Genomic DNA, 13,491 nt, shown 5'->3' with positions numbered 1-13,491 from the left:
AGCCTACCAGGCTCCTCCCTCCATGGGATTTTCCAGGCAAGGGTACTGGAGGGGGTTGCCATTTCCTTCTCCAGGGGATCTTCCCAACCCAGGGATCAAGCCCAGGTCTCCCGCATTGCAGGTAGACAGTTTACCATCTGAGCCACCAGGGAAGTCCTCACTCAGAGAGAAGTATCCTTTTATATCAAGGTTAGTTCTGTTGACTTGATCCTACCTTCTTCCCAGATTGATTTATATACCTCTTTCCCCTCCCCGCTCCCATCCCTGAATCTCCCTCTCTGCCTTCCCACGATCTGCAACTTGTTGGGGGCATGACCACTTTTCACATAAGAGGAGCTGAAATAACCAGAGTTCCTGGGCTTCTTTAGACATGTTGTCCGTCAGCATGGTCTCCATCCCCCAGGGAGTCTGCATGTGGAATATTTAGGTCACTTATTTTCCAGTCTTCTCCTGACTACATGCCCACTCCCTTTTCTCCTTCCATCCTATCCAGGTTCCAATCTCTTCACATAGATACATTCACCTCCATCATTTTCTATCTCGCTTGACTATTTTTAACAAAACTTCTACGTGTGCATATTTTTCTTTTTATAAACAATCTTAAATTATAAATTCCTAGAGGATAGACTCTGTAAAGCACTTGATAAATGCTTTTTGAAAATGACTTTTCATCCCAATTGGGAAATATAGGTTTTTTTTTTTAAGCGGATTACTATTTTAATTTTTTTTTTTTCCTAAAAGTATTTCATGTTAAATCCTGGCTTTGGCAGAACCTTCAGCATAGTGCTCAAGAGTGAGGATATTCCAAGGAAGCATCAGGTGATAGCGGACTTTGTGGTTTTGTTTTCTACCTTTCATGGTACCTGTGTCCTGCGGTACTTTATGCATTTTATCACTGGATGTGCAGGCCAATACTAATGGCAGAACCGTCTCTCACTTGGGGACCAGATGGTACCCTGAAAACCCCATTGTCCTCAGCCACTTATTGCTAGGTGAAAGGGTCTGGCATATCCCTTGACACGTTTAAGTCTCTCCTCCCCACCAAAAAAGTATATGAAGAGGTGGATAGTGTTTCATTATACTAGTTTGTTCATTTTGGTGTATGTTTAAAACTTTTTATAGTCAGATCTATGGCTTTTCCAGTAGTCATGTATGGATGTGAGAGTTGGACCATAAAGAAGGCTGAGCAGGGAAGAATTGATGCTTTCGAACTGTGGTGTTAGAAAAGACTCTTGAGCGTCCCTAGGACAGTAAGGAGATCAAACCAGTCAATCCTAAAGGAAATCATCCCTGAATATTCATTGAAAGGACTGATGCCGAAGCTGCAGCTCCAATATTTTGGCCACCAGATTTGAAGAGCCGAATTGTTGCAAGACCCTGATGCTGGGAAAGATTGAAGGCAGGAGGAGAAGGGGACAACAGAGGATGAGATGGTTGGACGGCATTACCAACTCAATGCTTTGAGTAAACTCAGGGTGATGGTGAAGGACAGGGAAGCCTGGCGTGCTATAGTCCATGGGGTTGCAGAGTTGGACACGACCTAGCCATCGAACAACAACATAAAATGAAGTTAAAGAAATGAATAAATGACAAAGAAATAGAGAAAAATAATAATAATATCCATATTGACATCTTCCTTTCTGTGCTGCTGACCATATGCCAAGACTTTCATATTTGATTTAATAATCACAATAGCCCTAAAGAGTTAGACGAGAAATAAATAGAAGCTTAGCTGGCTTAAGGAAACTCACCCAAGGATGACCTAGTAAGGTGTACCATGCCTTTCTGACCCTAAAGTCAGTGCCTATTGTGTGCCAGAAAAATAGTATACCCCTGTTGTTTTTGTAGTCCAAATGGAAGAACAGACTCACTGGAAAAGAGGACTTCATTTCACAGATAAGGGATCAGAAGCATCTGCTATTTGCCAGCAGAATTATTTCCATGTAAAACAGTTAATTTTGAAATGTACAACTTGGGATAATTTTGAGGGTCGCTAAATGACAACTTGAATTGATGTTTGGGTTCCTTTCAGGGAAACCACATTGCTTCTTAGATGAGATTAAACCCAGCCAAAACTCAGACTGGGACTTGAACCCAGGATCTCTGACTTAGGAGGGGACTTGAACCTACTGTCTTTTAATTGAAACCACTCACCTGGTGTCAGGATTTACTGAAGGTTCTTTTGTCTAGTTGTGGAAAGAACTCGGCCTGAGGCAAAGTGATAGGCAAAGAGAAGGCTTATTAGCATAGGACAGTTACGGAAGATACAGGCAGGGAATGCAGCCCCAGAACTAAAGGCTGCATTTTCATAACTCGAAGAAAAGTGGGCAGAGGAGAAGACCACCATCTTCCTCATTTTGGGGTAGACGTCAAGGCTTACATCATTAGTTTCTCCTTTGACCCTGTATGATCTAACCAAGACTGTCATGGCGCTGTTTAAATCATACGTATATTAAAAGAAGAGTGGTAACATATGGGCTTCTCTGGAGGTTCAGCAGTAAAGGATCCACCTGCGATGCAGGAGACCCCGGTTCGATCCCCTGGAGGAGGGCACGGCAACCCACTCCAGTATTCTTGCCTGGAGAATCCCAGGGAAAGAGGAGGCTGGTGGGCTACAGTCCACGGAGTTGCAAAGAGCTGGATACAACTGAAGCTACTGAGCGCTGTAACCTATGCTAAAATGTGGTCATTCATCTCAGTTTGAGTACAATGTCCCCCTTTCACCAAGTTTCTTTCCCCTTTCCTCTATATTTCTGTCTTGGCTACATGCAGAAATGCTAGTCTTCAAGAACCATTAGATCCCTGACTTCATGTAACAAGATTCAGACTCCATATCTGTTGTCTTGTGCTTTAACTATCAAGGTTTGGGGCTTGCGTGTAGCTGGCGCTTGGATGCACCTGGTCTTCCTTCAGGGTGGTATACTGGATTCTTTTCTTGAGTGATCATTAGCCTGCTGCTGCTAAGTCGCTTCGGTCATGTCTGACTCCGTGCGACCCCATGGACAGCAGCCCACCAGGCTCCTCTGTCCACAGGAGTCTCCAGGCAAGAATACTGGAGTGGGCTGCCATTTCCTTCCCCAGATCATTAGCCTGCAGCCTCCCAAACACCCTTAAAATATCACTACTGTCTTGAACCCCCTAGTGGGATTTCTGAACTAATTATCCTGCTCTATCCCTATCATCAGGAGACTGCTTTATCTCCTCACCTGCATTTGCTCTCTTTTCATGCTTCTTGGTAGAATTATAACAAATTGAACAGTTGCAATCACTTCTAATGAATCCACTCGTGATGATGCCAACATCATCATCTAACTGGTGATTGGAAACATTTTTCATGAAAAGTAAAGTAAAATCTTCATTTTAAGTTTAGGTGCTTTTTTCTGGTTTATAAATTCATATAACACATTTTTATAGTTATTAAATGTTTTTAAGAGTCAAAAGCACAGCTGCATACCTATACCCCGTTGAATTTAAACTGATGGTGTCCAGATTAGTGTGATGTCGCTGTAGCAGCACTGCTTATACCTGCGAGCAGTTTACAAATTCCCTGGCCAGCCTGTAACCTCTTTTTTATTCCCTCTTCTCTTCTGAGCAGTTCTGGTGATACTTCTGAAACTCACTGGACAAAGACTTAGTGGATAAAGAATGGCCTTTTTTAGGCACTTCCTTCCTCATCTTCCCTTGTTTCAGTTCCAGTGACCTTCAGGAGACCTTTCCTGGGGCAGTGGTGATGGTGCAGGGGGTTTGTTCTGAACCTCGAGTGACCTTGGCATCCTCAGGTTTGCCAGATGGGGTTGCAAGGACAGACAACGTGTGGAGAATTTTTCTTTGCAAAGTTGACGGGCTCACTTGGGATTTGAAATCTGACTTCATAAGCATCACGTCAACCAGTCATAGACCAGTCTCAAAACACAGGAAGGGCTCAGAGAGACTCAAGTCACGTGGCTGTCAACAGAGAGCTATTTGTCTCCAAACCATCTGTATTTAAAAGAGAAATCAGGGCACTGATGAGAATTGTTGAAATCATTTCATGGTGATATTAGTGCATGAGCAAAAGAAAGAATATGGACTGATTCAAGAAAAACGTTGTCACCTGGGTCTTTTCAGCTCACATGTAATCCTGTCTGTGGACACAGTCTTGCGCTTTGATGATGTATATTTTTGTACTGGCAGGAAAGAACTTCCATCAACCTTTCCAAGCAGCAGCCACTAATCCCTGGCAATACTTACTCCCATGTTAAACATTTCCTGATCAAGGGCCTGAAAGGAAACAAGGAACAATGTGCACAAATTTTAGTAGACTCTGCTCCCCCCTGCCTTTTAAAAATAGCAATAATGAAAGCACATTTGCAAGTCCAAGGCTCTGTGGGGAATAGGTAATTTAGGAGGAAAATCAGTGATAAACCAAGTGTTTACAGGTCCCTGAGCAGATGTAGGAAATAGCCTAATGGGCTCAAAACCAACAATTGGACCAATGAAACTGAATGTCCCTTGAATAGTGGTGTTACTGTTTCTGAGCCTTAAATGGGTCTACCCTGAAGTGCAACATTATAATCCCCCCCATCCTGGAACTGTGAAAAAATTTAATATGCGATATATGTATGACGTGAATTACATACATGTAACTTTTTTAAAAAAACAAGCTTTTTTTAAAACCTGAAAACAAACAATGTGTAAGACGAACTGTGTGCCAAAACAATCAAAATGTGCACGCCTTTAAAAAAAATGGAATGTAAAGTCTTGGCTTTGAGTTTACAAAGGACAATCATTTGTGTGCAGATAAGATCAGGGTTGCCTACAGAGGGTGAGCCCTGAGTATTTATCTTTGCAGTATCTGATATTACTTGTTTGTAGGTGGTTGTGGTCTAACATGCCAGCCTGAAGTGCCAGATTCGCTGGCTGCAAAATAGCTGGGCAGACGTCTCCTGAAAAGAAATTTACATGTCCTGACCAAAAGGCACTTCTGAATCACTGAGGAATGGAACACAGGAAGCTGTGAACATTGCCCTCCCCCTCCCCTTCTCCAGAGCTCTAATTGCTTAAGGGGGAGGGAAATAGGGTCCCCTTCTTCACCTATGAGACAAGACACAGTGATCATAAGGTTCCTTATCCTCCTGAGTCTCACTGCCTTGTGCCATAGTATCACACCATTGTCCTCTATAGCAGAGAGTGGATCAACAACCTCGTCCTTCCCATGGACTATCTGCCACCATATGACAGTTGATTCAACTGACCAGGGAACAATTGACAGGCAGTCGTGGAATCCTGCCTGGGTAGTAGAGGGAATGCCAGGGGGAGGAATAAAGCCACAGGGTCCCTGACCTGAGATAACTGCAGGGACATGACCTTCCCCGTCGGTGCCTTGCTTCAGCGTCCTTACCTCCGTTCACAAGGTTTACTGCAACAGCTTCCTAGCTGGTACTCCCTGCTGTGTTGTCACCCACAGTTCTCCACATCACCGCTAGCTTGAGCTTTTTAAAACACGCATCAGTGAAGTCTTTTCTCTGCTGAAAACACTCACACACTCCCTGCTGCTCTGAGAGGGCCTTCTTGCACGGGCATCTGCTCACCTGTTCAGGCTCATCTCTCGTTGCATCCCCTGTCTGTGGGTCTGCCCTAAAGACTTGTCTGCAGTCCCCTGAACATTTTCTCTCCTCAGTAATGATGAGAGCCCTTTTTTATTGAGGACTAGTCTCTTTCATTGTGTGTTAGGCAAATGATCTAAAAGGTACTAACATTCCCCGTGTTTAAGGTTGGCTAATGGGAGCATTGCATTAATTGTATACATTGATTTTGTCCTACTCTATTCTTAATATTTTTCCACATGGAGTGAAGGTCCTTAGCAGGGAAAGCAATTCTCCAGACAAACACCTACAAGTTTGTGCTAAAAAGCTTATTCCATTACCTGTTATAACTTGTTCACATGTTTCCTTGAGGACTTTCTTGGGAGAGAAGTTCTGTTCTGTCCAGGTGTTCAGAGGTTTTGCTATTTTGATTGTGTCATTTCTTTGCCTCTTCCAAGGTGGAGTCTGATTGTAGTTACATGCTCAGGAATCACCTTTTAATTATAAAATAAGTGTATGCATGGAGCCATGACCTGATTCAGTAGTAAACCTGCGGTCCCAAATCAGACCAGGTATAGGAACATAATTCTGGGGGTAAAGTTTATATATTTTAAAAATATTATGTTAAAAATGCTTCTTGTATGATAAAATAATTTTATTACCTTTCATATTTATTGTTATTGAGGTAAAATGACATAGAACATGGTACTGGTTTCAATTGTACAATGTAATGATTTGATATTTATGTCTATTGTGAGATGATCACCACAGTAAATCTAGGTAACTTAAAAATATTTGATTTGAAAATTGGAACACTTAATTCACACATATGGTTGAAAAGCTAGAAAAAGGTATAATGTATGTAAGTATGTGTATATTCTTGTTTTTTTACACAAATAGAGCATATAATATATACCGTTCTGCAACTGGCCTTTTTCAGATATCAAATATGCCTTGAAAATCTTTCCCCATTAGAACACTAGAACATCTTTCTCTATTAGAACATCTTTCCCTAATAGAACATTCCCTATTAGAACTAGCACTTTAGCTGGTAAAGAAGTTTGTTCTTGGCCTATGATATGAGTAAGCAAAATATTTTCCCATCTCATTATTTTTATTTTGAATTTATTTTCAGCATGTCTTGCCATGAAGAATTATTAGTCTTATTAGTAGGACATCAGTCTTTTATGATTTCTGGTTTGTATCAAACTTCGGCTGACTTACTCTTAGATTATGAAAGATTTCTTTTACATTTTCTTCTAGTACTCCCCCCTGCCCCAGTTTTCCCATTAAATTATTTTATCCATCTGGAATTCCTCCTTGTTTAAGATGAGACACTTCACTTTCATGTCAGTTCAGTCGCTCAGTCGTGTCTGACTCTTTGCGACCCCATGGACTGCAGCGCGCCAGGCCACCCTGTCCATCGCCAACTCCTGGAGTTTACTCAGACCCATGTCCATTATCACTTCTATCCTATAGTATAATATTTAAATCGATTTCTGAGTTAGAGTTTAGTCCATAGATTTCTCCATTTTATGCTACTACTTTCTCTATTTTAGTACCACAATGTTTAAATTATTCAAGGACTATACTTTCATATGTGAAAAGGCCAGTCTTTTCTAATTACACTTCTTTTTATTTACTTTTAAAAGAGGTGACTCTAGGGACTTCCTTGATGGTCCAGTGGTTAAGTGGTTAACATTTCCAGTGCAGGGGATGTGTCTTTGACCCCTGGTCAGGGAACTAGGATCTCGCATGCCTTGCAAGCAAAAGAGGTCACTATACTCAAAGGATATTAACGGATTTTAAAAACCAAAACTCTTTGTTATTAAAAAAAAAAGACATTTATTTTCTTTTGAATAGTTTTCATTGTTCATGGTAATCAGAACCTCTATGTATGAAGTATTGCCACTTAAATACTTGCAGAATAACTGTCTAACATTTTAGAATGTCATCGTGTCTTCTTTCATTCCATTTCCGTGAACTCCGAGCCAGTTCTAGTTTCACTGCATCGACAGTGGTGTAGCGTATAGGGAAAATGCAGAGGTCTTTTCTTTTGTCAGCAGTTCTTTATCTACTGATCTGGGGAGCTAAGTAGACAAGTAGAGACCAGAAATGTAGTTTTGCATTATGCATGAGATGCTGTTAGACATTCAAGTACAGAGAGACATCCAGTAGGCATCTGGATATACACCTGGAGATCAAGGGAAATGTCTGGAGTTATCAGTTTGAAATCACCTGTATGTGAGTGGTATTTAATGCCATGAAACTGGGTGAAATCATGATGAAAGCAAATTTAGATAGAAAAGATAGAAGGTCCAAGATTGAGCCCTGGAGGAAAGTTCTAGCACTGAGAGTTTGAGAAGATGAGGAGGAAGAATCAGTAAAGGAGAATGAGAATGAGCAGCTAGAGAGGTTGGAGGGAAATGAGCAAAACAGTTTTCTGGAGTCAAAGTGAGCAGTTTTCCAAGGTGGAGAGAAAGACCAGGTGTCAGATGCTGCTGATGGATCAGAGGAAATGAGGAATGAAAATTGACCACTGAATTTAGCAACAGGGAGGTCATATGCTTGATAAGAGAGGTGTCAGTGGGGTGATAGGAACAGGAACTTGATTGAAGTGGGCTCAAATGAGTGCCATGCATTTGGGACAAGAGATTATCGGAGGCAGCAAGTATAGGCAACTCTTTCAATGAGTTTTATTATAGAGAAAAGGAGAAAATGAAATGGGAATTGTAGGAGTCAAGAGAGGGTTTTATTATGATGGTAGAAATAACAGTATGTTTGCATACTTATGTAAAGAGCTAGTATGGAGAACATTAAGTGGGTAAAGGCTGGAACTGTGTCCTAGTTCATAAAGAGAGGATAGGATCTAATGGATAAGTCAAGAAGTTTGGTGTTAACTAGGGACACAAACAGTTCACTTCTAGTAACAGAAGAGAAGGTTACGTGTATATGGACAAAGATACAGTAAGTGTACAGAGATCGTGGGCGATTGTGGTGGTCCTTCTGTAATTGTTTCAATTTTCTTGGTGGGCTGGGTAGCAAGAGGAAAGATGTATGAAGGATTTGCTACGAGAGCAGTTATTAAATTGTACTGAATAAGGGTGGACTAGGAGATCAGTTCTGGGTGTTCATTGGAAGGACTGATGCTAAAGCTGAAACTCCAATACTTTGGCCACCTCATGCGAAGAGTTGATTCATTGGAAATGACCCTCATGCTGGGAGGGATTAGGGGCAGGAGGAGAAGGGGACGACAGAGGATGAGATAGCTGGATGGCATCACTGACTCGATGGACGTGAGTCTGAGTGAACTCCGGGAGTTGGTGATGGACAGGGAGGCCTGGCGTGCTGTGATTCATGGGGTCGCAAAGAGTCGGACACGACTGAGTGACAGAACTGAACTGGATGAACTGAGAGGGATATAGTGTGATCTTTTGGTAACCTAACAGCCTGGGTCAAGTTAGTGATCATGAATTTAAACTGAGATCAGGCACCTCCCTGGTGATCCAGTGGTTAAGACTCCATGCTCCCAATGCAGGGCACCGGGTTTGATCTCTGGTCAGGGAACTGGGTCTCACGCGCTACAACTAAGAGTTGGCGTGCCACAACTAAAGATCCCGCATGCTGCCGCAGCACACAACTAAGACCTGGCACAGCCAAATAAAAAAAAATTTTTTTTAATGAGATTGGTTGGCATGATGTGTTTTTTCTGCCTACAAGTACCTAAGAGATGGAACTTAACCCAGAATTAGATTTAACCAAGGCCATGATCTGACCAAGAGAATACAAGCAAGTGAGAGAAGGGGCATGAAATTGAGGATGGTATGTGACTGAGTTTGAAGCTGGATAAGAAGGAAAAGGGCACAAAAAGTCAGTGGATCTAGTTGGTTGCAATATTTGGTAATAATGACAAGGACTATAGATGACCATGGAAGTGAGGGGTTGAAATAGTATGGAAGACAGAATTATTAGAAGAGAGAAGTTTGGGGAGTTGGGAGGTCAGGGTATGAGAATAATCATCTAAGGGAATACTGAAATCAGCAAGAAACTTGACAGAGTCAGCGTTAGAGCGCATAACAGCAAACCAGAAGGTCACATCTTCAAGGAAGGAAGGGGAGTGAATGCTCTGGGGTTGTGAATGGTGTCACTGCAAACAGAAAGATACAAACTGATATTGTCATGAGATTCAGAGCTAGGACATTTTAAGGAAAAGGGAGAGAGAATGATTTGGAAGTGGTGATGTGGAACAAGGAGAAATCTAAGGAGAGTGGGAGAGAAACTTACCCACTTCTTCTGAGGGCCCTTAGAGAAGTGGGGTCTTCAGGGAAGAGCCAGGTTCTCTTAGGGAAGTAATTCGCAAACTTGGCTGCAAATGGTCAGGCCACACCCACACCAAATAAATAACCACTGGAAGTGGAAGACAGGAATTGGTACTTTTTAAAAGGCTTCACATGATTCCAGTGTGCTGTCAAATTTGAGAATCACTGCTTTTAGAGCAAGGAGGTGATGGGAACATTTTCAGAAGAGTTTGTGAACTGAGAAGTGGCTTGTGGTTGAATGCGCATTTCAAAGAGCATAGTGAAAGAGTCTCAGGAGGTGGGGATTTGGTGAGATACAGCATTATCAAAGATGCCAAGTGCAGTCTTGAGTCTGAGAGGTAAGGGAGATGAGTTTTCTCTGGGTTTTACTTGTGGTACCTTAAGTACCAAGTGCCTCCACTTTAGCAGCTGCAATATCAGAAGGTCACAATTGTTTTTTTTATTTATGACTTTAGTGAGTCCTTAGGAGCCACACCAGACATGTCAGGAAGACATTCTTCAAATGGTTTTGCTGTGGTTAAGTCATCTTGGGATGGAGGCCTTTCAACTGATCCCCGTGCAAATGATCCCATCTGTGAGATGACCGCTAGGGCTTCAGCTGGAAAGAGTGAGCCCATATTGCTGCAGCTCCATGGTGTTTTGCTAAATTAGCTCTTGGGATTAAGCATGTGTGAAGAGTGGCTATAGAAAGAGGCCGTTCAGACTACATGCTTTTAGCCTTGAAGTTGGAAATCTGGGGATATTCCCGTCATATTATTTAAGACTAACCACTGTAGAACATGAAATGATGAGTTCAGCATTGAGCAATCTGGCAACACTGCTTGTCTGATGTCATCCACCTGCCTCTTCTGTTTAGTCATCTTCACCATGCTTTCATCTGACCACTGGCTTTTGGATGATGAAGCCTGATAATGACAGCTCAGATAAGATTCCTAACCACAGAAACTCAGTGGAGGTCAACGCATATCAGTTGTCTGAAACAACAGTGTTTGGCCATTTGATAACTACAGATAAGCAGCAGGGGTCTGAAGTAGATGAGGGGGACCATAAGCCATTTTATTTATTCTTACATAATCAAAGATTTTTCCCTGGAAGTTCCCAGCAATTAATATGAATCTTGGCCAGTGGTTTTTGGTCATTTATTATGAAAAAGCTGATATAATGGAAACAGTATACAAGTTAATAAGGCAGAGAGTTTTAAACAACAGAATCAATGTCATGCTGTCAAATCAAGTTCAAGGATAGGCAATCATGAAAAAAAAAATCTTTTTTTCATTTTGATGTTTGGCAAAACTAATACAATTATGTAAAGTTTAAAAATAAAATAAAATTAAAAAAAAAATAAACTGAGCCTATAGCACCTAAAAAAAAAAAAAAAAATCTTAAGGGACTGCAAGTAATGAAACAATGATATATAACATGCTTAACCAGAGTGCTTCCCACTTTGATTGATGATTGGTTATTGGCAGTAGTTGTTGATAAAATAACAAAATCAAGTTTTTCCAACATCTCTCAAGAAGACTATAAAAAAAAAACTGTTGATGTAGAAACTGCACATGGGAAGAAGCATGCTATAAATAATACTTTATATATGCACTCTCTGATCTGATAATTAAGGTAAAATGTTGAATCCAATATTTTGAGCTGAATATCAATATTCCTATTGCTAGTGGACAAATAATTTTTGAATATTTGAATACATGAACAGATATTTGAATATATAAACAAATTTCAGGGAAATATCAAGTATTTTTTTAGGGCATTGATTTTAGAGCATGCCAAGATTCCTTCAAGTGTGCCCAACAGCATTCACATGTTTATTTAAAAAACTGATTTGGCCAAAAAACTGATCAGGTCACACTTTAAAAACTAATTAGCATATGGGTTAATTCCTACTTGAGATTGTTGCCACATATTTATTAGTGATTTAGTATAATGGAGAGCTCTCTGGTCTGAGAATCAAGAGACCTGGCAGCCAATATATAATCAACAACCAGTCAGTTGTATCCCTTGGGCAGACCATTGGCTTCTCTGAACCTCTGTTTCGTTAGCTATAAATTAAAGGGTTTGAGGTCTTTCCTACTTTAATTCCTGTGATCCTATGAATTAAGTGTTCTGCTATGGCTTGAAGCCATTTAGGTTGGTCAAAAAACTGAAATTAAAATTCATTTCTCCTAACTTCCCTATGCTGTAGCACTTTCCTTCCACCCTTCTTCTCAAAAGGTAGCTTGATGAGTAATTAGCTCTAAGTTACCTTCCCAACTCACATGGTTTCATGCAAGAATAGGATTATGTCCTACTCATGTGGGATTCATCATAACAACTAACAAAATAACAAGACTTCCCTGGTGGTCCAGTGGCTAAGACTTTGAGCTCCCCATGCAGGGGGCCTGGGTTCAATTCCCAGTCAGGGAACTAGATCCCACATACTGCAAATAAAAGATTCTTCATGCTGTAACTAAGACCGGTGCAGCCAAACAAATAAATTAATATTAAAACAAATCAACTTTACACATAGCTGCTAAATTAACAAATGAGTAAATAGGAAGAAACAAGGAAGGGAGGAAGGAGAGAGGGAAGAAGGACAATTAGCTGCTTCATCTGAGCTCTGTGCCCATGTCGGGGGGAAAGAAGCAGTAACCAGGCCCTGCAGCTGTCATCCAGAGAAGGTAACAATCAGAGAGATGTTTGGTAAAGACTTTATGTAATTACTACAGGCATAATCAGAGTAGAGATCTTTATTTCAAACAAATTCAACACAGTGGAATTCTAGTCCAACACAATTATCTGGTCTTTCCTTCAGAATTGGTGGGGCGGGGCATAACTGGTATTTAATTTAAACTTTGGGTTATAGATTCAGGCAGGAAAAATTAAGAAAACTGAAAAAGACTCGGTTGAGAGCTGGACATGTATAAGTAGAAGAGACAATCAATTTATTGAAAAACAAATAAGCAAGACATAACTGTTAGTTTCAGTGAAATGAAAATTAGCATCAAAAGAATTTTATTGTTCTTAAGCTTTCCATTCTATTTGAAAAAATAAAACGGTACATATATGAGAGGCTCTGTATTAATAGGTACATAGGGAGAATTCATAAAGTTATGATTGCCAGCTCTGGAGTTAGGCTGCCTAGATTTTTATCCTGCCACTACCCACTTTGGGCAAATTACCAAGCTTAGTACCAATTCATATCCCTCATCTACAAAATGGTGATAACAATATACCTATTTGTTAAAGTTATTGTGAAGTTTAAACAAGATAATGTTTCCAAAACACTTTGCACATTTTCTGGCATATAATAAATTCCCGATAATCCTAGAGAGAGAGTGATAGACAGACAGAGAGAATACGTCTGTGCTGACACACCTGCATTTCCATATTTATAGAGAAAAACAATCCTGAAAAGACCCACTTCAAATTATTCATAGAATTAGCCCTGGGGAGTGGAATTTGTGAGAAAGTGGCACACACCTTCACTTTTCCTTTACTCTTGATTTTGTAAAGTTATTTTAGTTTGGTAAATTATCTCTTTAGATCTACTGTCAACATTTTAAAAATTATAATATAATAAATGTTGATGATTTTGTAAAGTTATCAACATTTATTAT

The 13,491-nt window shown here is 40.5% G+C and overlaps 1 protein-coding gene and 1 long non-coding RNA gene across 4 annotated transcripts in view; one reads left to right on the top strand and one right to left on the bottom strand.

Annotated features, from left to right (window-relative positions):
• Positions 1 to 13,491, top strand: part of FILIP1 (filamin A interacting protein 1) — a 214,512-nt gene that overhangs the window by 109,055 nt on the left and 91,966 nt on the right. The gene's annotated exons all lie outside the window — the stretch shown is intronic.
• Positions 3,828 to 9,934, bottom strand: LOC129619629 (uncharacterized). Its single transcript, XR_008697980.1, has 4 exons — positions 9,849 to 9,934; positions 5,906 to 6,058; positions 4,094 to 4,260; positions 3,828 to 3,978 (listed from the first exon to the last, which is right to left on the bottom strand). It is a non-coding gene; the product is annotated as an uncharacterized LOC129619629 (long non-coding RNA).

The sequence above is a fragment of the Bubalus kerabau genome, chromosome 9 (assembly GCF_029407905.1).
Source record: "Bubalus kerabau isolate K-KA32 ecotype Philippines breed swamp buffalo chromosome 9, PCC_UOA_SB_1v2, whole genome shotgun sequence".
In the NCBI taxonomy this organism is placed as follows: Eukaryota; Metazoa; Chordata; class Mammalia; order Artiodactyla; family Bovidae; genus Bubalus; species Bubalus kerabau.
The sequence above is the reverse complement of the archived record's forward strand: the minus strand, read 5'-3'. Positions and strand labels throughout refer to the sequence as shown.